At 43.0% G+C, this 26,317-nt stretch overlaps 1 long non-coding RNA gene across 1 annotated transcript in view; it reads left to right on the forward strand.

Annotated features, from left to right (window-relative positions):
- The first annotated feature begins 17,937 nt into the window (after positions 1-17,937).
- LOC127008123 (uncharacterized) overlaps positions 17,938-26,317 on the forward strand; it is a 133,160-nt gene continuing 124,780 nt past the window's right edge. Inside the window, exons 1-2 of the long non-coding RNA XR_007760817.1 lie at positions 17,938-18,096; positions 20,318-20,430. This is a non-coding gene — a long non-coding RNA (uncharacterized LOC127008123). The remainder of the gene's footprint in view (positions 18,097-20,317; positions 20,431-26,317) is intronic.

The raw sequence follows: 26,317 nt of genomic DNA on the forward strand, positions 1-26,317 counted from the left end.
CCCAGTTGTGAAAGTGTTTTTCCCGAGGGCTGTTCGTGCCTGGGGCTCCTTCATTCTTGAAATCTGCGCTTCAGACAATTTTAACACTTAAGTTGAAAGTGAATCCTTTTTAACTGCAGTGGTACCTTAATAATCAATGATTAAACCTCAGCCTATGTTGCTCTCGTATAATAATTCAAATATAACAGTGTTACTATTATTAGTAGTAATAATAATAGTAATGATAATAATAATAATAATAATAATAATAATAATAATAATAATAATAATAATAATAATAGTAATAACAATGGGCCAAAGAAAGACAGGTTGATTATCCGTGTAGCGGAGGTGACTGCATACGCCGCTGCTGCGACTCGAGCCCTGGCTGGGGTATAATCAATAATAATAATATTAATAAGATTCCTCTTCTTCTTCTTCTTCTTATTATTATTATTATTATTATTATTATTATTATTATTATTATTATTATTATTAACTTAAAACAGCAAGAGGTGACACAGAAGACTGTGTGAACTCTAGGCGGTTCTCCGCGCTGGAAACAAAATATAGAAAAAACGGGAAAAGTGAAGGAGGAGGAGGAGGAGGAGACACTGGAGGACACCGTCCGTATTGCCCTCCGCGGCCACACCTATGACAGGCCTTGCCACCTGGAGGAGAAGGCGCAAGGAGAGGAAGGAAAGGAGGAGGAGGAGGAGGAGGAGAATAGGAGGAGGAGGAGGAGGATGAGGATGGGAAGGACCTTTATTGCATTCGTACGCCAAGAGAGAAACGAAGTAAAGCATAAAAAAAGGAAAGGAGAAAAAAAGTCCAAGAAAAAGCCTTCAGGGGACACTTTTTGCGGCCTTCCCGCCCCGTCCACGTCCAGAGGGTTCTTCACCTTCATGCTTACTCCCTCCCGCGCGCGCCCGCACACACACACACACACACACACACACACACACACACACACACACACACACACACACGTTTACAGAGAGAGAGAGAGAGAGAGAGAGAGAGAGAGAGAGAGAGAGAGAGAGAGAGAGAGAGAGAGAGAGAGAGAGAGAGAGTCGATAGTATATTAGATTCTGTCCTTTTTTCATTTTGTAACAGAGCCACTTGCCTGCAGGTGAAACTGGAAACTGACCGAGTGAATCAAAATGATTTGAAGATACAAAGGTTGGTGACGGAATGAATATTGTTAATTGATTCAGGTATGCAAAGGGAGGCTGCAGCAGGTGATCAAGGTGTCGGCCGGTACACACACACACACACACACACACACACACACACACACACACACAAGCACAGTTATTCAGCGAAATTCTACATAGTGTCTAGTTTTACATGTATGCGGCGCTCTAAGGGAATGAAATATAGAAGTGATGCAATGTTGTGTGCTCAGTAATTTGCCTATACAGGTAGTCACTCACACACTCACCTGGCTGATATTACCTATACCACCACCACCACCGCCGCCACCACCACCACCACCGCAACGGACACCCGCGCCTTCCATCCATCACTAAGTTTACAATGTTTATTTATTTGTAATGTAGCGTAGGTGCGTGTTTGATTTTGGGTTTAGTATTTATTTAGTGTTTATTGAGTGGGATTGGTCATTTTATTTTATGTTTGCTCATTAAGGGATTCCAAGTCATTGAAAGCGTGTAACATATTATTATTATTATTATTATTATTATTATTATTATTATTATTATTATTATTATTATTATTATTATTATTATTATTATTATTATTATTATTATTATTATTATTATTATTATTATTATTATTATTATTTCTTATATTGTTTATCTTTTCATATTATGGTTATCAGGAGTGAGATTGCTTAAATTAATCTCTACCTCCTCCTCCTCCTCCTCCTCCTCCTCCTCCTCCTCCTCCTCCTCCCTTGCAATAACCACCTGGGGCACCACCTGGCGGGCTGGTAATGAGGTGCAGGTGGGCAGGTAAGGAGGCACCGTGAGGGCCGCAGGTGTTGTCCCTCCGAGTATTTTTATCGTGTCTATTTGCGCTCAGCTTTCTTATCGGGTGTGTATTATATTCTCTCCTCCCCTCCACCCTCCCTCCCCCTCTTGTTCTTCCTCCTCCTCCTCCTCCGACTACTCCTCCTCCATCTGCGAAATCATTCAAAAGAAGATGGACATGATTGTTCGATGGTGTGAAAAGTGGCAAATGCCCTTCAGTCTTGACACGTGTAAAGTCATGCATTTTGGGCCAGAAATAGAAAGCACACATACAACGTGAGTGGAAAGCCCCTTTACGTCGTACATGTGGAATCGGATCTTGGGGTCACGGTCTGTAGGGGTTTGAGACGCACAATGCACGGTATGTTTGCCTGAAAAAATCTAATACCATGGTTGGGTTCATAGAAAGGAGCTACGAGTATAAGACGCAGGGAGCAACGTTTTCTTTGTATAACTTGTTGGTAAGACGTCACGTAGAATACACTGCAGTTCTGGTCCTCTAATTATAAGGACATTTAATTATTCGAGAGAGTACAGCGACGCGTTGTAATAATCATTCCGTCTTTGAGGGTACAACCATAGAATTACAAAGATCGACTGAAGTGACAACCTCTCTACTTTGGAAAAGAGACAAGTGCTAGGCGATTTGTTACACGTCTCAAAGTATCTGAGCAACCATCGATCACTCAAAGCTTTTGACACTTAAGATTAACTCGAAAATTAGCCATACCGGTCAAGCACTTCATGCGAGGCGAGGCAGTATACTGATATCGGCAGATTTTTTCTCAAACTCAGTCATTCGCTAGCCAAACAATCTGCCTCAGAAGTACTTAATGTTAAACCGATTACATCCTTCAAAAATCACATTGTCCGGTGCTTTGTTGCTTCCAGAGTGAACTCGAGCCCCCACACCTTTGTACAGTGTCCCACAGGTCACTTAAAAGACTATGTTTTCTGTTGCCTGCTCTTTAATGTTTTCATGATTTCTTTTTTTTTCTTTTTTTGTCGTCATCGTCTTCGTCCTTCTCATTCTCGTCTTTATTGTCCTCATCCAAGCCTCCTCCTCCTCCATCTCTTTTTACTCTTTCTTTTTTTGCATTTTCTTTGTCTTATATCTTTGTCCTTGCTCTTATTGTTTAATCTATTTATCGCCCTTCACACACACACACACACACACACACACACACACACACACACACACACACACACACACACACACACACACACACTGACCTCCTCTGACCTTTTCTTCTTCAGCGGAACGTAAGTTATTACCCTTTACCCCTCTTCTCTCCCTTTCGCCCTTCCTTCCCTCCCTCCCTCCCTCTCGCCCTTCCCTCCCTCCCTCCTTCCCTTGTTGTCTGGATGGCAGGGTGTGGAGTGGTAAAAAAGATGGGCTCTCAACTTGACGCAAAAAATAAATAAAAAAGAGCAGGAGGCAGTGGTTTGAGCTGCTACTGTATATTTATGTATTCCCAGATGTTTGTGCTCTCTCTCTCTCTCTCTCTCTCTCTCTCTCTCTCTCTCTCTCTCTCTCTCTCTCTCTCTCTCTCTCTCTCTCTCTCTCTCTCTCTCTGTGTCTGTCTGTCTGTCTGTCTCTCTCTCTCTCTCTCTCTCTCTCTCTCTCTCTCTCTCTCTCTCTCTCTCTCTCTCTCTCTCTCTCTCTCTCTCTCTCTCTCTCTCTGTCTGTCTATATCCACGCACGTTCATCTTCTCGAGTTTCATCGTGAACAGAGTTAGATAGATAGATAGATAGATAGAGAGAGAGAGAGAGAGAGAGAGAGAGAGAGAGAGAGAGAGAACACCACCGGCACCACCACCGTCATCACCTCGACGCTTCAGGTGAAACAAATCAATGATGACAACTAAGGGGTGAGGAAGAGGGGGGGGGAGGGAGAGACAGGTATGAGGGGGAACTTACCTGACCTTGATTGGCGGAGGTGACCTGCGGGTGCCAGGCTAGACGAGGCTGGAGTCTGGTCTGAGTCACTGCTGGGGGTGGTGGTGGTGGTGGTGGTGGCTGTGGTGACGGTGGTGGAGGTGGTGATCGTTATAAAGTATTGTCTGTTTTGAATATACGCAGTTACTTAAGAACATACATAAATACATACATTCATATATACATGTACATTCACACATACATGCATACATACATAAATGAGTATATACATGCTTATACACGTGGTAAATGCATACAAGCACCTGCTAAATATACCAAATCAAAGTAACATTAAATAATAGCTAACAATTTACATAACACACACACACACACACACACACACACACACACACACACACACACACACACACATACCATCATCATCATCATCATCATCATCGTCACTCATCGTCAAGTCATCGAACAAACAAATACAATCATCACTTCTTCATTCCTGTGTGTTAACATTCCCCTCCACTTAACGCTGGAAATATTTCGACGAAGAGGATTAACTTTTTTTGCAGTTTTTACCAGTCTCTGTTTTTGCGTTTACTTCCATACCTCGTTTAATACTTGTATGTTACCTGTTTCTCATCCACTCTACGACAAACAATTAGTGTGTGTGTGTGTGTGTGTGTGTGTTAAGATGGATATGACTGTTTGCTGCGGATCAGTAACTAACAATCGCAAAAAATATATACAGTTTTTTTTTTAATATTTATAAAAAAACGGAATTCATGACTATAGGGGGATGCATTTTTTCCGTTTCTTTTCCTATATATATTTTTTTCCTTTCGTTTTTGTTACCGAAGAACCGTTTTGTTTCGCTAAGCCTTTCGTTCCCATAACAGGTCGCTTTTTCAACGTTTTCCAAATACCCAGCGGTCCTTCCAATAGCCATTTTTCTTCACTTTTTCTTCCCTCTTTCCCTCTCTACTTCCCTTCCCCTCACCCTCGATCCCTCCTTCCCTCCCTTGATACCCATTTTTTTTACGTTTCTTCGTGTTTTCATTCTCTTGGCTTGCTATTTTTGTTTTTTTTCTTCATTTATTTATTTGTTGTATGTACATTTCCGTTCTTTTCTTCCTTTCTTCACTTTATTCCCACTCCCTCTTTTTTTCGTTTCCTTGTTTTTCTTTCTTCTTTTGTCTTGCTATTTTTGTTTTTCTTTAATTTATTTCTTCTGTTTATATTTCCTTTCTTTTCATCCTTTCCTCCCTTTATTTCCATTCCCTCTTTTATTTTTTCGTTTCCTCGTCTTTTCATTCTTTTTCGTCTTGCTATTTTCCTTTTTTTTTCTTTTATTTATATATTCTATTTACCTTTCTGTTCTTTTCCTTCGCACATATTCACGTTCTAAGAAAATTAATACCGGTAAGCTATACTAATGAATCTCTCTCTCTCTCTCTCTCTCTCTCTCTCTCTCTCTCTCTCTCTCTCTCTCTCTCTCTCTCTCTCTCTCTCTCTCTCTCTCACCTGGGGCTCTTTTCTCTTCTCTCCGCTCAAGGTGTTTCTCTCGCCCTCTTTCCCTCACTTCTCGCCCCGGTGCTCCCTCCCTCTCCCCTTTTATATCCCTTCACCTCCGGCAGGTAGAAAAGGAGAAGAAGAAGAAGAAGGAGGATGAAAAGGTGAAGGAGGAGAAGGTGATGCAAGGAAACGAATATCTTGCCTTACTGCGTCAAAGAAGGACAGACAGACAGACAAACAAACAGACAGGCAGACAAGCAACCTTACATGCATACAGACAGACATGCAGGTAGTTACATGACAATAGAAGCATGAAAAAGGAAAAAAAAAAAATGTTGCCATATATACACAGGTAGAACAAAAGACAGAAAGATAGACAGTTAGATAGAGAGATAAGTTGGCAAATAGGTAGGTAGATATATAGAAAGATAGAGGTAGATAAATACAGACATAATGACGGACATGCAAAGCTAGATATAAGACTTAGTGAACATAAAGGCTGACAAAACAGACATACTTATATACATACAGCTTGACTTTTTGGAAGACATACAGATATACTTATAGGTAGACAGCTAGAGTTATTGGAAGACATACAGGCATACTTACTTATAGGTAGACAGCTAGAGTTATTGGAAGACATACAGATATACTTATAGGTAGACAGCTAGACATACTAACAGACAAAACATACATAAATTCAGGTAGACAGCTAGACATATTTACAGGTAGAGAACTTGATATACTGACAAAAAAAAAAAACATTTGTGGATGAGGAAAACAATCATTAAGACAGAAAACCAAAGAAGCAGACAATCACACAGACAAAGAGACATATTGACGCGCAGACAGACAGACAAACGCACAAACAAACAAAAAAGCAATCAGACAAAAATAACTGGACAGCTGAGACACTATAGATAGGGAGTCAGACAGGAAGGCAGACAGCGGGCAGACGGAGCGGCAGACGCAGACATACCGCACAGCCACGTGAAGAGATAACAGATAAGATGACAAGATAAGGGCAGACAGATAGAAGCGAAACCCCCGCGGCGAGAGAAAATAGCAATTGTGAAGAAGGTTAGATAGATTAATATACGAGGGGACTTAAAAAAAAATAGCAGGAATGGAAGAGGACACAAAAATGGACTGATTAAGATTATAACGTGTATTGTAGAAGGAGGAGGAAGATGAGGAGAAGGAAGAGGAAGAGGAGATGTAGGAGGAGGAGGAGGAGGAGGATGACGAAGAGGAAGAGGAGGAGGAAGAAAGGTTAGATAGATTAATATACGAGGAGAATTAAAAAAAAATAACAAATGGAGGAAGACACATAAATGGATTGATTAAGATTATAACGTGTATTGTAGAAGGAGGAGGAAGATGAGGAGAAGGAAGAGGAAGAGGAGATGTAGGAGGAGGAGGAGGAGGACGAAGAGGAAGAGGAGGAGGAGGAGGAGTCCGTCTCATCTTCATTTCCTCTGGCGTCTTGATCCGTTAGTCTGTCTGTCTGTCTGTCTGTCTGTTCGTTCGTGTCTGTGTTAGTGCGTCCATATATCACACAGACGCACTGACAGACAGACCAGGAGACGGAAAATAGCAGCACAAGTCTTAAAATAGTTTGGAGATAATATATTCTGCATTTGCAATACGTGTTGACATACATACATACATACATACGTACATACATTCCACCCGAAATTGACCTCTCTTTTGGCCACTTATCTATATTCTATTTAACAGAGGCGTTTTTTTCTTTTTTTTTTTTGCCGTAGAGCAGCTTCTATTACTGTAAAAAATATACATACATACATACATACATACATACATGCGTAAAACATATAAACTTACATACATACATACCTACATACATACATACATACATACATACATACATGCGTAAAATAAATACATATAAACATACATACATACATACCTACATACATACATACATACATACATACATACATATAGAGACAGACAGACAGAAAGGCGTTCAGATTAACAGATCAAGACGCCGCAGGAGATGAAGATGAGACACTCCTCCTCCTCCTCCTCCTCCTCCTCCTCCTCCTCCTCCTCCTCTTCTCCTACTCCTCCTCTGCTTTAACCTGGCCTTGGCACGTGTAACTTCGGCTTAACCTCCACCACTACCTCACCACCACCACCACCACCACCGTCGTCACCATCATCACCACTGTCATCATCAATATCATCACCACTACCTCACCACCACCATCACCACTATCGTCACCATTATCACCACTGTCATCATCAATATCATCACCACTACCTCACCACCACCATCACCACAGTCGTCACCATCATCACCACTGTCATCATCAATATCATCACCACAACCTCACCACCACCACCACCACCGTCGTCACCATCATCACCACTGTCATCATCAATATCATCACCACAACCTCACCACCACCACCACCACTGTCGTCACCATCATCACCACTGTCATCATCAATATCATCACCACTACCTCACCATCACCATCACCACCTCCATCAGCACCACCGTCATTACTATCACCACAACTATCACCACTATCATCTCCAGCACCAGCTCCATTGTCATCACCATCATCACCACCACCACCACCATCACCACCACCAGCGTCACCATCATTATCCCCAGCATCATCACCTCCATCACTAACATCTGCACAAGTTATACTATTACTACTACTACATACAATAGTAACAATAATAATAATAGCAATAATAATAATGATAGCTAGGAAAGAGAGAATGTTAATTTCAAGCAGAAGTAAATTGTTATTCTTGCAAAATGTAATTGAAGGAATATATAGTAAAAATAATATAAAAACGTGTAAAAATAAATTGTAAGTAACTATAAATGATGCGAAAGTGAACAAGATTAAATTGAATATAAATAAATGGATTGAGTAAAAATGAATAACGACCAAAGAAATATATGAATTTAGAGTGAATTGAAGGCGAATAAAACTGAATAAAGTGTAATAACTTTCTATAAAGAAGAATGAATAATTAATACAACAAAAATTAAAACCAACACCAACAAATCTAAAATGGATACAAAGAAATTGAAAAATGAATAGGAATTTTCACGACGTGGAGTTTGTGTAGTGTGTGTGTGTGTGTGTGTGTGTGTGTGTGTGTGTTCCCGAGAGAGAGAGAGAGAGAATAATACCTTGTTTCAATATTCTTGTGATTCAACCTACGAGTGTTTCTCTTTGTGCGTCTAACATTTTATGACAGTCTCTCTCTCTCTCTCTCTCTCTCTCTCTCTCTCTCTCTCTCGGTAGGCTGTTCAAGGACTAGCGTGTATCGGGAACATATTTTGATATTACATGAAAACAAAAGCAATTGCATCAACGAAAACGAAAAACAACAACAACATCCTAACTAACTGACCGCCAGCATAAAAAAAAGTATCGGCTAGTGATTGCGTGTGTGCGTGCGTGAGTGAGTGTGGGTGAGTGAGTGAGTGCGTGAGTTATTGTCAGTAGGTAATCATTATATCGTTATGAATCAACATTAATTTTACTATTTAATATTGCTTTGAATACGGTTGTCTGCGTGTGTGTGTGTGTGTGTGTGTGTGTGTGTGTGTGTGTGTGTGTGTGTGTGGTGTTTTATGTGTGATTATGAGTAATTATTTATATTGTGGTTAGGCTGACTTTTGTATATATGCTTTTTCACTAATTTAATTTGTTTATTATTGTCACGTGTAATAATGCTGTGTGTGTGTGTGTGTGTGTGTGTGTGTGTTTAGCATAACTCCGCCCATCCCATCCATTATTACACCTCACTCGACAGCACACACACACACACACACACACACACACACACACACTCAGCATCCCACATTTACCTTTCCTATGTCTTTCCCCAACAATCACAACGCACCACCGCCATGACGACAGAAGAAGGTGACCCGCTTCAGGTAACTCTTCGGCCCCTCGTCGCGTCACCTCTTCCCCATTAATGTGTCACTTTGGCCTGATGTAACACTGTCCGGGCCCGCCACCGCCGCTACCGCCACACACACACACACACACACACACACACACACACACACAAACACAAAACAATAGCTGGAACTTGAAATTTGTCCTGATCTGTGCGTGTGTTCTTGTGTGTGTGTGTGTGTGTGTGTGTGTGTGTGTGTGCCAAGGCTATGACATCCCTCCCTTCTTTCCTTCCTCTTCGCTCCTTATTCCTTCCCTCCCTTCCTTTTCCTCCCTCTTTTCTCTTCCTTCCTCCCCTCCTTCTTCTCTCCCTTCTCTTCCTACTTCATTCCCTTCTTCCTTTTCTCTCTTTCTCTCTCTTTGACTTTCCTTTCTTCCTATTTTTTTTCGTATTCATCCTTCTTTTTTCTCTCCTTCTCCTTTCTTCCGACTTTTCTCTCCCTCCTTCCCCTTCCTCCTTTCCTCTCCTATCTTCTTCCTCTTCCCTCTCTCATGATTCCTCTTTCCCTTCCTCCATCCTTTTCCCTTTTAACTCTATTTCTCTTTCCATTCACTTATTGTCCTAACTTTCCCTCCCTTCTGCCCTCTTTTCCTCCTTTTCGTCTATCCATTTCCTTCCTTCCTCCCTTCTTTCTCCATCCCATTCTTATCTTTCTCCTATTCTTCCTTCCACTCTTCTTCCTTCACTCCTTTTTTCCTTCGTTCCTCTTCTCTCTCTCTCTCTCTCTCTCTCTCTCTCTCTCTCTCTCTCTCTCTCTCTCTCTCTCTCTCTCTCTCTCTCTCTCTCTCTCTCTCTCTCTCTCTCTCTCTCTCTCTCTCTCTCTCTCTCTCTCTCTCTCTCTCTCTCTCTCTGTCTGTCTGTGTCTCTCTCTCTCTCTCTCTCTCTCTCTCTCTCTCTCTCTCTCTCTCTCTCTCTCTCTCTCTCTCTCTCTCTCTCTCTCTCTCTCTCTCTCTCTCTCTCTCTCTCTCTCTCTCTCTCTCTCTCTCTCTCTCTCTCTCTCTCTCTCTCTCTCTCTCTCTCCATCTTTCCGTCTGATAAATCCTTCCCTTTCTTCCTTTCTTCCCCCGTCATCTTTCTTTCAATCTTTCCTCTCCCTTCCTCTTTCTCTTCCCCTTCTATCCACCCCTTTATGAACTCTTTCCCTCTTTTCCCTTTTTTATTCTTTCCTGCTCTATTTTTCACATTTCCCCTGCCCATTCTTTCCTCCTCCTCCTCCTCCTCCCTCTTCTTCTTTTCTTCGTCTCCTTCTTCTTTACTTCCGTATCCTAAACTTTTCCTTCCTTCTGGCTCCTCCCTCTCCTCTTCTCCTCCTCCTCCTCCTCCTCCTCCTTCCTAACTTCCATATCCTCTGTCTTTTCCTTTCTTCTAGTCTCCTCTCCTCCTACTCCTCAATTTTTTTTCTCCTTCCTTACTTCCTTATCCCCTATCCTTCCCTACCTTCTGTCCCTCTCTCCTCTTCTTCTCCTCCTTCCTCACTTTCTTATCCTATTCCTTTTCCCTTAAATCCTCAACTCCTCACTTCCATCCCTCCCCTCCCTTTCCCTCCCCTCCCCTCACACCCACCGCCAGTCCCTCCTAACCCAGTCACCTGTCACAGCTCACCTGGTTTGTCGTCTCCGCGCCCCGCCACCTTCGAGTAACCTTACCTGTCTACCTGTCGGATGAGGGCGAGACACGCAGGGATCACGGTGGAATAGACGGTGGAGGGCTAGGTGGAGGGAGCATGGGAGGAATGAACGGAGTGGAGAGATCAGGGAGAGAAAGAGAGGAGGAGAAAAAGGTAAAGGGAAAGAAAGAAAAACATACGCTGTAGCTGCGCGCGGCCTCGGTGCTCATCTCCGCGGCATTGACCCTTGAGCCTATGGTGGATAAGAACCCATACTCTCGGGACACAGGGCCGGTGCCTCATCCGGGTTACCGCAGATTACGTTCCCCAGGTTTCCCCAGGTGTCCATTTATCGATCAGCGCGAGAGGAAGGACGAACAGCAGGGTGAGCTGCACGCCGACTTCCCGGGCTGGTATTCAAACCCTCGCACGTGGATTCGTAGCTAGGCACGCTTACCAATGCACCACGGAGGAGTATAAGAAAAAGAGAATGAGGGATGTATAATTTGGACAGAGGCAGTGCGAGAAAAGCTGAAGGTGGAAAAAAAATAAAAAGGGGTAGAGAGAATCAGGGAGAAATATAAAGTGTGAATGGAAACAATAGAAAGAGAGAGAAACAGATGGAATGGAGAAAATGATAGAGAAACTGAGGGTGGAAGGGAAATAAGAGAAGAATAGATGGGGTAAAGAGAATTAAGGACGAAGAGGAGGGAAGGAGTCATGGAGTATAAAAAATGGAAGGAAAACTAAGGAGAAGTGTGGGAAGAATAGCAGGAGGAAGGAAGAGAGGGAGGGGAAGAGACGAGGTGGAGGGAATCAGAGGGGAGTTAAAGGAAATGAGGGAGAAATAAATCACGTGGAGAGAAAATTGAGGAGGAATATGAAAAAAATAAAGAAAAAGGAGAGAAGGGTTTGTGGATTACGGGTTTGAAAGAAAAAAAGGGAAAAAAATTAGTGTAGAGAAAAAAACTGAAGATATTACTCCCACGATAAAACAACAACAACAAAAAAAGGAGACGAAAGAAGTCATATATTGAGTTACGGAAGTGTCTTGGGAATGTTTAATTTTTAAGGGGCAGGGGAGAGATTGATAACATTATTCAGATTGACTAAATAAAAGAAACAGCAATAGATAACAGACATTTTCCCACAAATCGTCTGCAGACAGCGACAATTTGTGACCAGGGCCGACAGGAAAAGGACGGGAGTGAAGGCTATATTTTTTTTGTCGCTTCCCTGGTTGCTGTTTTTATTTGTTTTTATTTATTTATTTATTTATTTATTATTATTATTATTATTATTATTATTATTATTATTATTATTATTATTATTATTATTATTATTATTATTATTATTATTATTATTATTATTATTATTATTATTATTATTATTATTATTATTATTATTATTATTATTATTATTATTATTTATTTATTTATTTATTTATTTTTTACAGTTAATGAAGCAGCTCAAGGGTAACAAAAAGAAAGTGTAGAAAAAAAGTCCACATATCGTTGCTTCGGTACGTGATGGAGAACAAATTTAAGGAGCAAACCAGACAATGGCAGTAAAATAATGTCTCTTTATTGGTTGCCAGGTTCTTCTTTTCAAGCGCAGGGATGGTTAGTATTTAAGACAAATCTTGTATACCAGCATCCAAAACAAGTGAACAGACATTCTTCCGCAAATCATCCTGGAAGTAGCGATAGTTCTTGAAGGGGTCCCAAGCAGAGGAGTCAGTTCAAGGGCATAAAAAAAGGAAACAAATGTGAAAAAAAGCCCGCTATATATTCACTGCTCCTAAAAAGAGTTAGGGCCAAGGCGGCGGAGATTAGCACCGAGGCCGTGCGCAGTTACAGCATATGCACCCAACTTCATCTAACATGCAAAAAGGGCGGGAATGCATGACGTCTCCCTCCCTTGCTTTGTTAGATGAGGCGTCAGCGGGAATAACCAACGACACTCTATACTCTTTTGTCATTGACGCAGCTCAGATATAATGACTGTTTGAGGTGTGTTAGGAATTCTTGGAGCATCGCCGTGTGTGTGTGTGTGTATATATATGTGTGTGATTACGTCTATTTTGTCCATGGCTCCTGCATCGAGGTTTGTGGGCGTCCCTTTCGGTGTTATGAGAGTAATATGAATGAAGTTTGAGGAGAAGTTGGTAGCCACTTGGCCTCTTGCAGTCTCCCTATGTTCTTATGTTCTTGTGTTCTTATATGCGTCGTGAGTAGGATGTGTGTTTGTGTTATTAGATACATGGCATCAGTATCGAGCTTTGTGGGCGTCCCTATTTGGTGTTTCGCGAGTGGTAGATAAATTTATGGAAGACGTAAGTCAAGGGAAGACACAGGAAAGGGGTTTGAGGAGCACGTGGAGCCTCCTTAAAGAAAGAAAGGTGGAGGAGCGAGGTAAGGAGGAGGAGGAGGAGGAGGAGGAGGTGGAGGTATAAGAACGTCAGAGGTCCAAGGGTCTCTCAAGGACGAAGCGCCATACGAGTGACAAGAAGAAGAAGGAGGATGAGAAGGAGGAGGAGGAGGAGGAAGAGGAGGAGGGAGGTAAAGGGGGAACAGGAGAAGGAATAAAAAAAAAAAAGATAAAGCAATGGATAAAAAAAGGAGCGGTAAAAAGGACCATTTAAATCACAATGTTTTTTACGTATTCTAAATCTTACTCGTGTGTCCGATAAGGAGGAGGAAGAGGAGGAGGAGATGTAGGAGGAGGAGGAAGAGGAAGAGGAAAGAGAAGAAAACAGTAAGTACGAATTAAGGTCAACTCGATAACCCTGTTCTCCTCCCCTTGATGTGTTTGATGAGGAAAGGATGACGGAGGAGGAGGAGGAAGAGGAGGAGGAGGAGGAGGAGAGAGAAACAGGGAAGGAAAAGTTAGAAGAGAGAGAAGGTGACGATGATAGGAAAATGAACGTGCAGGAATATGAAGAAAACAACGAAGAGAGAGAGAGAGAGAGAGAGAGAGAGAGAGAGAGAGAGAGAGAGAGAGAGAGAGAGAGAGAGAGAGAGAGAGAGAGAGAGAGAGAGAGAGAGAGAGAGAGAGAAAGACAAAGAAATAGAAAAAAAAGTTCAGGAAAGAAAAAAAGATTCTAAGTAGAATTTCCTGCGGCAACAACAACAACAACAACAACAACAACAACAACAACAACAACAACAACAACAACAATGCGTCTATAAATCACTAAGGAAAACAAGATCATGATTTATGAGAGAGAGAGAGAGAGAGAGAGAGAGAGAGAGAGAGAGAGAGAGAGAGAGAGAGAGAGAGAGAGAGAGAGAGAGAGAGAGAATACTACCTCACATTTTTTTTGCTTCATGTTTATTTTTTATACTTTTTCTATCCCTCTGAACTTCCTTCCCTCCTTCCTTCCCTCCCTCACTGCATCTCTCCCTTGTTTTTTTCCCTCCTTACCTCCTTCCCTCCATTTCTCCCTCCCTGCATCCTCCCTTGTTTTTTTCCTCCCTTCCTCCTTCGCCTCATCCCTCCCTTGTTTTTTTTCCCTCTTCCTCCTTCGCTCTTTTCCTCCCTCGTTGCTTCCTTTCCTCCCTTGCTCTTTTTTTTCTACCTCCCTTCCTCCCTCCCTCCCTCACCTTCCTACGTCTCTTCTATCCTTCCCTTTCCTTCACCTGCTCCCTATACCTTTACCTGGAGGGGGGAGGGGAGGAGGAGGGGAGGGGAGGGGGTAAAGCGCCCTACACCCCCAGCCCCCCCTTCTTCAACGTGAGGTAGGGAGATGGAAGGATGATCTCTTACACAAAGTCACCCTTACGTACACACAAAGGCCTACCCTGCATGCACACACACACACACACACACACACACACACACACAAACACAGGCCACGTGAGCACCTGTCAGGAAGTGTGTGTGTGTGTGTGTGTGTGTGTGTGAGAGAGAGAGAGAGAGAGAGAGAGAGAGAGAGAGAGAGAGAGAGAGACAGACAGACAGACAGACAGACAGACAGACAGACAGAGAGAGAGAGAGATAGAGATTATTCTTCCTTTGACAATAGAATTAGACACGAGGTGGATGGCGCACGTTCCCACACATGCGCATTCTCTCTCTCTCTCTCTCTCTCTCTCTCTCTCTCTCTCTCTCGACTTCTTCCTCTTCTCTTCGTGTTTCCGTTTCAAAATACTTCGTCTGTCCGTCTTTCTGTCTGTCTGTCTGTCTGTTTGTCACACTTCTTTATACATATCTCATAGTTTATTTTTTCATGCTTAAGCGACTTCTGTTATTTATGCCCTACTCTCCTTGTTCTCTCTTTTCTGAATATGTTTTCTCTCCTTTTTCTCTCCTCTCTGTCTCTCTCAATTCCGCCTGTTGCGTATACTTCTCGCTTTTTGTTTTTCATTTGTGTTTCTGCTCGTTTGTTTGTGTGTTCGTTTGTTTGTTTGAGATCGGCGCTTGCGAGGCGGGAGGAAAAGAGCAGGAGAGAGGAAATGAAAAGTGGGGTCAAAAATAATTGGTAAAAGAAAACATATGTGAAGGGAAGTGAAATACAGGTGAGTGTGTGTTGCGTAGGAAGGAAGGAAATGGAATACAAAAATGAATGAAAAAACGTAGAAGAATTCATTATTAGTGAAAAAATATATATATGCATTGGTAAGTGACAATAGTAATAATATAAATGGGAGAATAAAAATAAAAAAACATGAAAGGGGGAGCTAAATACAAGTGTTTGTGTGTATGTTTTAATTCACCCACGATGTAATTCACCCACTGATCACGAGCTGGACTCGTCATCGCCAGCAAGTACCCTCCCGGCCCGAGCAAGCTCATTATAGTCGATCTCTGGGTACTGCCGGGACCTCCACGCACCACACACCCCATCCCCCTTGCTCAAGGGGGGACAGGTACAGGTCTGTCAGTGGATAAATCCCGAGCCTGAGCAAGGCTCGAATCGTCGCCTGCCAGACCGTGAAGCCTGGCAGCGCAGAGCTCAACCACTGAGCCACCGGAGCGGTGTGTGTGTGTGTGTGTGTGTGTGTAGGGGGGGGGGGGTAACTCACCACGGCCTGATCGCGAGTTGGACTCACGACGACTCACGACGTGAGCAAGTGCTCATTATTGTCGACCTCTGGGTACTGCCAGGACCTAACACACCCCATCCCCCTTGCTCAAGGGAGGACAGTAACCACTCATAGTCAGCGGAAAGAATCCAGCCTGAGCGGGGCTCGAACCGCCGCCTGTTTGGCCGTGAAGCCTTGCAGCGCGGCTCTCTAACCGACTGAGCTACCGGAGCGGTGTATTGAGCTACCGGAGCGGTGTGTGTGTGTGTATGTGTGTGTGAAGGAAACTGGAAACAGAAAAGAAAGAAAAAATGTTGAAGAATTCATAGACAAAATACATTGACACATTAGTGACAAGAAAGTCGTTGCGATTTCATTCCATTTATTGTCTTGTATTTCTTATTTGACGTTTCATTGTCATTATTAGTTTTTAGACGTCATAATTATTTTTTACTGGCCAACTAGAAATATTACCCATTTTATAACCTTAAACGTAACTTTAAAAAAAAAGTGTTCATCAAATAATACAAGAACTAAGCGGCAAGCAAACACGAGGAGGCCTTGAACACAAGAAGGAAAAAATAAGAAAGTTTACATAAGTCTTGGCAATGGGGGAAGCAGGCATCCATTCTAGCAGTTTTTTTAACGCGTCCTCCCAGACGCGACGCCCGCACGCTAACCACTCAGCCACCGCCTCCCTAGACATAGCATAAAGTTGTACCCATTCTAGCACTGACCATTCCATTGTACCCATTCTAGCACTAATCTCTAAGATGCCAATACCAAGCCCAATACATCAACAAGACACTCGTATCAACGTTCAATAGCCTAATACAACACGGAAAACTTAGGAAAAGGGAAGACTAATATCACAGTATGGTAAACAGCTATGTATCAATCACTCAATCAATCAATGGTGGCACACGCAGCGGGGCGCGTCGCCTCGCCCACCCTAAATAATATGCAGACAGATCACAAACGAATCAAGTAACGCGGGAGAACGCAAGAGGAAGGTGAGGAGGCCAAGAGTACATGAATCCCTCACGGCGTACGAGACACCCCGCTAGCCTCATCCTCGCCTCCTTTTTGCGTCGTACAGCCAGAATTGAATAATACGGGTGAATAGGGACATTATTGGCCATTATCTTCGGGAATAAATGACCACAACGAACTCGCAGATGACATAATATAGGCTCTCTTAACTTAGCCGGTATCGTATGTATGCTGGCGGGGAGGCTCGCGTTTGTTTCTTTCTCCCAGAGCGCTATTTGCATGTTCATCCTCATTCAACCAAGCTCCATTCATCCACGCAGCGTTATTTTTATGTAACTTTTCTTTATTTGAGTGTTTTAGTGAGTGTAAAATGTGATAAAATAGATTCGGCGCTCCATAGGCAGAATTAGCTTCGTCATGGCCACTGTGAGCACTATTTATGTCCTTTAATTAACAAGCATTATTTATCTACACAGGGTCAGTCTTATGTATATTTCCGGATAGATCAATTTTCTCTCACTTTTCAGGCTTTGGGAAGTTGTATAAGTTGCAGAAATGGATGCAATAGAATCGACGCTTTATATAGGCAGAATTAGCTCACTTATAGGCTTATGAGAACAATGAATATCTCTTAACAAAGCTTCATTTATCTACGCTCGACCATTTCTATTTATATCTTCTGAATAGATTGATTTTCCTCTCGTTTCAGTGCCCGGGACGGTGAAGAATATGCAAAAAATAAAGGAGCAAAATAGAATCGGCCTTATAGATGCAGGAATAGCTCACTCAGGCCGAGGAGGAGTCACGGTACCAAATAATTGTCGTACTCAGCACATTGCATTTCCCGATATATTCCCCAAACCTTTCACAACCACACAAAAAAACGACATCCACTTATACATATTAACAAAACCATGAATTACTGATGTTTTTGGGGGACCTGGAATCATATATCTACGTTCCTAAAGCTGATCTGATTATCGTATTTTGAAAAGCTTTATCGCATCTCTGGGAACACTAAGAGGAAGCAAGCAGCACGCGGTTAAGTTCTTGTTTTGAGTGCTGTGGTGAGTGTGTGTTTCTGTGAATTTTACCGATTATTCCCCTCCAGCGGCCTCTTTCGGTAAGTAGTGGGGTATCAGATGAAGGTTGGGCTTAGGGAGAATAGCCAGGGTCAGTTTACAGCTCTGGGAAGTAAGTGGGGGAGTTTAAAGGGAAGAAAAGGGATTTAAAGGAGTGGTGATGGTGGTGGTGGAGGAGGGTGACTGATGGTGTTCCTGTTATCTTATATTCTGATGTTCTTTTAGATTTATATATTGGTGGTTATGGTTTAAGAGAGAAAGAGAGGGAGAGTAATGCCAAATGGGAGGTATACATCTATAAAACGAATCTTTACCATATACTGTTGTTCTCTCTCTCTCTCTCTCTCTCTCTCTCTCTCTCTCTCTCTCTCTCTCTCCTTTTGATTATCTTATTCTGATGATTATGTTTATATGTTGGGGATTCAAGTTTGAGAGAGAGAGAGAGAGAGAGAGAGAGAGAGAGAGAGAGAGGAGGAGGGTGGTAGTGAGAGGGAGAGGAAGAAAGAGCGTAGTGCAGTTAAATGTGAACTACTGGTTATTGTATTCTCTCTCTCTCTCTCTCTCTCTCTCTCTCTCTCTCTCTCTCTCTCTCTCTCTCTCTCTCTCTCTCTCTCTCCATAATTTACTTTGTAAGGATAATTGCAATACGGTCATCTGTTGTATATTTTTTCCCACTTGCTGTCGAGTGAATGTGTCTGTCAATTTGCCTCTTCACTCGCGTGTTCTCAAGGCGGGTGTGTCTGTGTAATTGTTTCATGCGTTCACTTCGTTTACCTATATTGAAAGGTGAATAAATGTAAACGTTACTTATTAGTAGGTCAGTTTAGGTCAAAATACATAAGGTTAGGCTAGATTATATTAGGTAGTTATAGTTGGAAGAATACTCTGTAGCTGCGCGTGGCCTCGGTGCTCATCTCCGTCATATTGACCCTTGAGTCTGTGGTGGGTAAGAACCCCATTACCCCGGGACACAGTGGGCGGGTTGCCACAGTTTACCTTCCCCAGTTTTCCCCAGGTACTCAATTATCGACAGTCCCGAAAGGGAGGATGAACAACTGGGTGGTGTGCGCGCCGACTGTCCGGGCCGGGATTCGAACGCAGGCCCGCAGATTCATAGCTAGGCACGCTGACCACTTCACGGCGGAGGCGTGTCATATTAAAATAGATTAAATCAGATCATGAAATTTGATAATGCCATTTTAGGTCAGACTAGGATGGACTAGGATTGGTTAGGTCGTCCCTTGGTTATACCAGGCCTGGCTGGAGCAAGTGTGTATTGAGGTGATATTTACTACCTGGTGTCTTATGTGTGGGTAGTAGGTATAAAATGAGACCCGTTGGGTTGATACATCGAATTTTAATTGTATATATTCATAAGTAGATAGCTAGATAGATTTGGAAAGAAGTCGACAGGTGTGTCACTTACCTGGTGTGTGTGTGTGTGTGTGTGTGTGTGTGTGTGTGTGTGTGTGCGCGCAGCGCAGGGGTGGTGATGATTAATAATTTATTTCTGGTGTTTGCGAAATAGACCGGCGAGTCGGGTGTTGCGTGGTGATATTAAAACGGTTTTTAATAGCACTGGCCGATTAAAGCAAGTTTCAATTGGCCGCGACTGGTGGAGGAGAGTATTGTTGGCATGATTGTTGTGTGATAATGGTAATGATTAGTTGTATTATCATTATATATTATTATTATTATTATTATTATTATTATTATTATTATTATTATTATTATTAGCATTATCATTATTATCACTATTATTAGCTGCAACAGTGGCATAATAATAATAATAATAATAATAATAATAATAATAATAATAATAATAATAATAATATAACTAATTTTCATCGTCATTATTATCACGATTGTTAGTTCGAGTAACATCAACGCAAGAATTGTATCATCGTCATGATCGCGCGATTTAATTGTTGATTTCCAATGTGAACTGGTATATTCTAATGTGTATGTGTGTGTGTGTGTGTGTGTGTGTGTGTGTGTGTGTGTGTGTGAGAGAGAGAGAGAGAGAGAGAAAGAGAGAGTTCATGAATAGACAAACACCCAAACAAAAAACAACAACGATCACATGTGTGTGTGTGTGTGTGTGTGTGTGTGTGAGAGAGAGAGAGAGAGAGAGAGAGAGAGAGAGAGAGAGAGAGAGAGAGAGAGAGAGAGAGAGAGTGTACATGGATAGACAAACACCCAAACAGAAAACAATAACGATCGCAAAGTGCTGTTAAAGCTAAGTGGTATTACTTTCGCCAGGGCACCGTCAACCTTGCTCCTCCTCCTGGCCGCTGAAGGACCAGTTTCCAGGCATCCGTCAAGCTGCCCCAGAAGAGTAAAAAGGACGCCGCCTGCCTTCAGTCGCACTAAATGTATGTGTGCAGTTGTTAATTCTTCTTTTCTGGCTACTACTACTACTACTACTACTACTACTACTACTACTACTACTACTACTACTACTACTGTTATTTCTACTACTGTTATTACTTTTTTTTTACAGCAAAGAAGACAGATCAAGGGCTTAAAAAAGAAAACTATAATGAAAAAAAAGTCCGCTACTTACTGCCCCTAAAAAGATCGGAGAGGAATGGCCGAAAGAGGTCCTGATACCCTCCTCTTGAAAGAGTTCAAGCCGTAGGCAGGAGGAAATACAGATGAAGGAAGATTGTTCCAGAATTTACCAGCGTAAGGGATGAAAGAGTGAAGATGCTGGTTAACTCTTGCATAAGTGGTTTGGACAATATAGGGATGAGCTTGAGTAGAAAGTCTTGTGTGGCGAGGCCGCGGGAGGGGGGGAGGCATGCAGTTAGCAAGTTCAGAAGAACAGTCAGCATGAAAATACCGAAAGAAGATAGAATTTAAAAGGTAGAAGACTATCAGTAAGAGGAGGAGAGCTGATGAGACGAAGCGCCTTAGACTCCACTCTGTCCAGAAGAGCTGTGTGAGTGAAGCCCCCCACACGTGAGATGCATACTCCAAAAGAGGGCGGACAATGCCCCTGTATATGGATACCAACTGTGCTGGGGAGAAGAACTGGCGGAGACGATACAGAACGCCCAACCTCGAGGAAGCTGATTTAGTGAGAGAGGAGATGTGAAGTTTCTAGTTAAGATTTTGAGTTAAGGATAGACCGAGGATATTTAGTGTTGAAGAAGGTGACAGCTGAGTGTTGTCAAAGAATAAGGGATAGATATTTGGAAGATTGTGTCGAGTTGATAGGTGGATAAATTGAGTTTTTAAGGCACTGAAGGACACAAGGTTCCTTTTACCCCAGTCAGAAATGACAGCGAGATCTGAGGTTAAGCGTTCTGCAGCCTCCAGTCTAGAGTCATGTAATTCCTGTTGAGAGGGTCTTCTATTGAAAGAAGTTGAATAATGCAGAGTGGAGTCGTCAGCGTATGAGTGGATAGGACAGTTTGTTATGGAAAGAAGATCATTGATGAATAACAGGAAGAGAGTGGGTGATAGGACAGAGCCCTGTGGAACACCACTGTTGATAGGTTTAGTGGAAGAACAGTGACCGTCTACCACTGCAGAGATAGAACGGCCGGAAAGAACTGGATATAAAGGAACAGAGAGAAGGATATAATCCGAAAGGGGGCAGTTTAGAAAGCAAAGACTTGTGCCAGACTCTATCGAAAGCTTTCGATATGTCTAGCGCAACTGAGAAAGTTTCACCGAAACGGCTAAGAGAGGATGACCAAGAATTAGTTTAAGAGAGCAAGAAGATCGCCAGTAGAACGCCACTTGCGGAACCCATACTGGCGATCAGAGAGAAGGTCAGAAGTTGAAAGGTACTTTTGAATCTTCCGGTTAAGGATTGATTCAAAAGCTTTAGATAGGCAGGAAAGTAAGGCTATAGGGTGGTAGTTTTAGGGGTTGGAGCGGTCACCCTTCTTGGGCACAGGGTGTATGAAGGCATACTTCCAGCAGGAAGGAAAGGTAGATGTTGACAGGCAGAGGCGAAAGAGTTTGACCAGGCAGGGTGTCAGCACGGAGGCACAGTTTTTAAGGACAATAGGAGGCACTCCATCAGGTCCATAAGCCTTCTGAAAGTTGAGGCCGGAGAGGGCAAGGCTCTTCGTCTCATCAGCTCTCCTCCTCTTACTGACAGCCTTCTACCTCTTAAATTCCGCTGCCATGTTGCTTCTCTTTCTATCTTCTATCGATATTTTCATGCTGGCTGCTCTTCTGAACTTGCTAACTCCATGCCTCCCCCCCCTCCCACGGCCCCGCTGCACACGACTTTCTACTCATGCTCATCCCTATACTCTCCAAACCCCTTATGCAAGAGTTAACCAGCATCTCCATTCTTTCATCCCCTTCACTGGTAAACTCTGGAACAGTCTTCCTTCGTCTGTATTTCCTCATGCCAATGACTTGACCTTTTTCAAGAAGAGTGTATCAAGACACCTCTCCACCGGAAATTGACCTCGCTTTTTGCTACTCTTTACTTTTTACTTTTGTGGAAGCGGCGAGTAGCGAGCTTTTTTTTGTACTCTTCTTGTTGCCCTTGGGGCGCATCCTTTGATATAAAAAAAAAAATAGAAAACATCATTCGGAAGAATCTTAATAACAGGCATAAAGGAGTCAGAGGAATATGCCCAGAGTCGTCCAGAGTGGAGTTGTTACAGAAAGTTTGAGCGAAGAGTTCAGCCTTAGAGACAGATGAGACGGCGGTGCTGCCGTCAGGGTTAAGGAGAGGAGGGAAAGATGAAGAAGTGAAATTGGAGGAGATATTTTTGGCTAGGTGCCAGAAGTCCCAAGAAGAATTAGAAAAAGCAAGGTTTTGACATTTGCTGTGGATGAAAGAGGTTTTGGTAAGTCGAAGAATAGATTTGGCACGATTCCGGGCGGAAATGTAGAGGTCATGGTTAGCGGGAGTTCGAAGGCTCTGGTACCTTTTGCGAGCTGGCTCTCTATCTTTGACTGCACGAGAACAAGCATGATTAAACCAAGGCTTTTCAGCATGAGGAGTAGAGAAAGTACGTGGAATGTGTGCCTCCATTCCAGAGACAATCACGTCTGTGATGCGCTGGGCACACACAGAGGGGTCTGTCTCCTGGAAGCAGTAGTCATTCCACGGGAAATCGGAAAAGTACATCCTCAGGTCGTCTCACCGAGCTGAAGCAAAATGCCAGAAGCATCACCTTTTCGGTGGGTCCAGAGGACCCACTTCTACTATTTTTACTATTTCTACTACTATTATTGGCACTGGATCTGGATCTGGATATATGATGCGCAAGGCACCCGTACAGGTGCATAACACGCATGTTTGTTGGCTGTTGGGGGGATGGGGGAGCCGGGTGTGCAGGGGAGGGAAGTGAATGAAGTGTAATTGTTAAGTGTTGGTGTGTTGTGGTGACAAGTGATTGTGTATTTGTTTTCTGAATGAGTCTATTGTATTGCAGTCTAAAATCTGATGAGGGAGGTTGTTCCAGTCACGTATGGTGCGTGGAAAGTATGAGTGCTTGTATGCGTCAGTGTTAGTGTGATATGTTTGGTATTTATGGATGTGTGTGTTACGAGTACGTTGACTGTTTGCGTTGTGTAGGTATGTTTGTGGGTCAATGTCAATATGAGTGTTTGTGATCTTGTACATAAGTGTAAGTCTGTGTGCTTGTCTGCGTATGTGAAGAGGTTTCATGTTTATCTGTTGTTTGATCCGTGTTGTGATGCCAGGCGTTCGAGTGTAATTGTTTGTAATGAACCTAGCCGCCTTGGTGTTGATTTGTTCTAACCTATCAATGTTTCTGTGTGTGTAAGGATCCCACACCGTGGAGCAGTATTCCAGTGTTGGTCTCACAAGTGTGTCATAAGCTATGTGTTTAATGTCAGGTGTGCAGTTATGTAAATTCCTCCTCAGGAACCCCAGCGTTCTGCTATTGCTTCTATCACTACTACGCTTTGCTACTAAAGCAAGGCCTTTGACTGAGTGAACTACTGGGAACTGTTTAATAAACTGCTTGTTAAGGGGAATTCCTGGGTACATTGTCAAGCTCCTAATGTACTGGTACACTACCCAGGAATTTGATGTAAAATGGGGGCTTCCACTTCGCTGCCATTTAAGACAGCCAATGGTATTCGCCAGGGAGGGATCCTGTCTCCCTACCTGTACAACGTCTACACAGATGATCTCACTGTCGCTCTGCGTGACATAGGCACAGGCTGCCACTTATATGATAGGGGCATCAACTCACTGAGGTATGCTGATGACATGGTACTGATGGCGCCCACAGTGAAAGCTCTGCAGGACCTTATTGGAGTGTGTCAGGCGTATGCTGCCATGCACGATATTGTCTACAACACCACCAAGACAGAGTGCATGGTAGTGCCGCCATTACACTCCAGATATCAAAGTGGCTAAATGAGAGTGCACTTACATTTGTGGATAGATTCACATATCCTGGGCCATGTCATCAACAGGGAACGGACCGATGATGATGACATCAAGAAGCAGACCACCAAGCTCACAGTCATCGGCAACACGCTGCTTAGAAAATTCTCCTTCTGCAGCACGGAGGTGAAGTTGGAGTTATTCAGGAGCCACTGCTACTCTCTCTACTGCAACTCACTGTGGTCGCGGTTTAAGGCTGCCTCAATGAACCGTCTTAGGGTCTGTCATAACGACATCCTCAAGCGGCTTCTGGGGCTTCCTAGATGGACTAGCTCATCCCTGGCCTTCACCGGGCACGTGATGAACTGTCTGGCTGTGCTGCGTCGCCACGCGATGTACAGTATATGGAGTAGAGTGGAACAATCTGGGAACTCCATCACCTCCGTCAGACAAAGCTCGGCCTATGTATGTAGATCTATGCGGCGGGAGTGGCTGGGCCTTCTGTACGGGTAGACTGTGCATAAGTGTGCCGTGCACACGCATATATAATTATAAAGTTGTCATCTATTTAAGTGTATATATATCTCGATTTTTGTTCTCGTTCGTTTACTTGTCCTGTTCTTTATATATGCCGATGGGCGAAATAAAACTATTATTATTATTATAAATAGCCGTGTCTCTTGCTAATATAATAATAACGCTAACATTTTTGTACATTACGAACATACACGCGCATACATACAAGATAGTACATGAATACATACATATGCATAAACCCGCACAAGCACACGCTTCTAAAATAAGGCTTAAATATATACACACAAAGTTAATTGTGTTTTTATGATCATTGAAAGGTGTTTAAATAAATAAGCGATTATAATCGCCATGAAGCTAATGTAAATATAAAAATACTTTCATGTTCGAATTTTGTCAAAACATTGTGAATTTGTTGCTTTGTTTGCTGCCACATAATTTTGTTAATAATGATTAATTATTGTACCTGTGTGTGTGTGTGTGTGTGTGTGTGTGTGTGTGTGTGTGTGTGTGTGTGTGTGTGTGTGTGTGTGTGTGTGTGTGTGTGTGTGTGTGTGTGTAATTCACCACGGCCTGATCACGTGTTGGACTCGTAATCGCCAACAGTTACCTTCCCGACATGAGCAAGTGCTCTTTATCGTCGATCTCTGGGTACTGCCAGGACCTTACACACCATACACTCCATCCCCCTTGCTCAAGGGGGGACAGTAACCACTCCTAGTCAACGGAAAGAATCCGGTCTGAGCGGGCTCGAACCGCCGCCCTGTCAGACCGTGAAGCCAGGCCCCGCAGCACTCTACCAGCTGCGCCACGGAGTGTGTGTGTGTGTGTGTGTGTGTGTGTGTGTGTGTGTGTGTGTGTTTACGTGCGTGCGTGCGCGTTTATTGGTCGGTATGATAACGTAATGGAGCATACACCAAAGGCTAAATAAAGAAAAGGCTGCAGCAAATTGTTCCTACAAACTGGAATTACCGAAAGTTAGGTGTTTGCTTTAGGTTCAGAGTAGGAAGGAGGAAATACTGTAGAATAAACACTTTCAGAGCTTAGCAGTGAAAGTGTTGAAAGACTGAAGATACTGGTAACTCTTCAATTAGAAACTGCATAGGAATGAATGAGCTTGAGTAGAAAATCTTTTGTAGCTGGGCCGCGGATGGGGTTCTGGAGGCTCAGGTGACCCCTGGCCCTCCACGCTTCTGTCGGTGTTGGGCCAGCGGGCTGTGGCAGAGGTTTTATTCTGCCACCTACTCCCCTACTCTGTGTGTGTGTGTGTGTGTGTGTGTGTGTGTGTGTGTGTGTGTGTGTGTGTGTTACTCTACGCTGTCTGTGCCCGTCGGAAAATAAACTAATGAGGAAAGAAAAATGTGCGAGCTCTCGGAGAATTTAACTTG

Source organism: Eriocheir sinensis, chromosome 37, assembly GCF_024679095.1.
Source record: "Eriocheir sinensis breed Jianghai 21 chromosome 37, ASM2467909v1, whole genome shotgun sequence".
Classification (NCBI taxonomy): Eukaryota; Metazoa; Arthropoda; class Malacostraca; order Decapoda; family Varunidae; genus Eriocheir; species Eriocheir sinensis.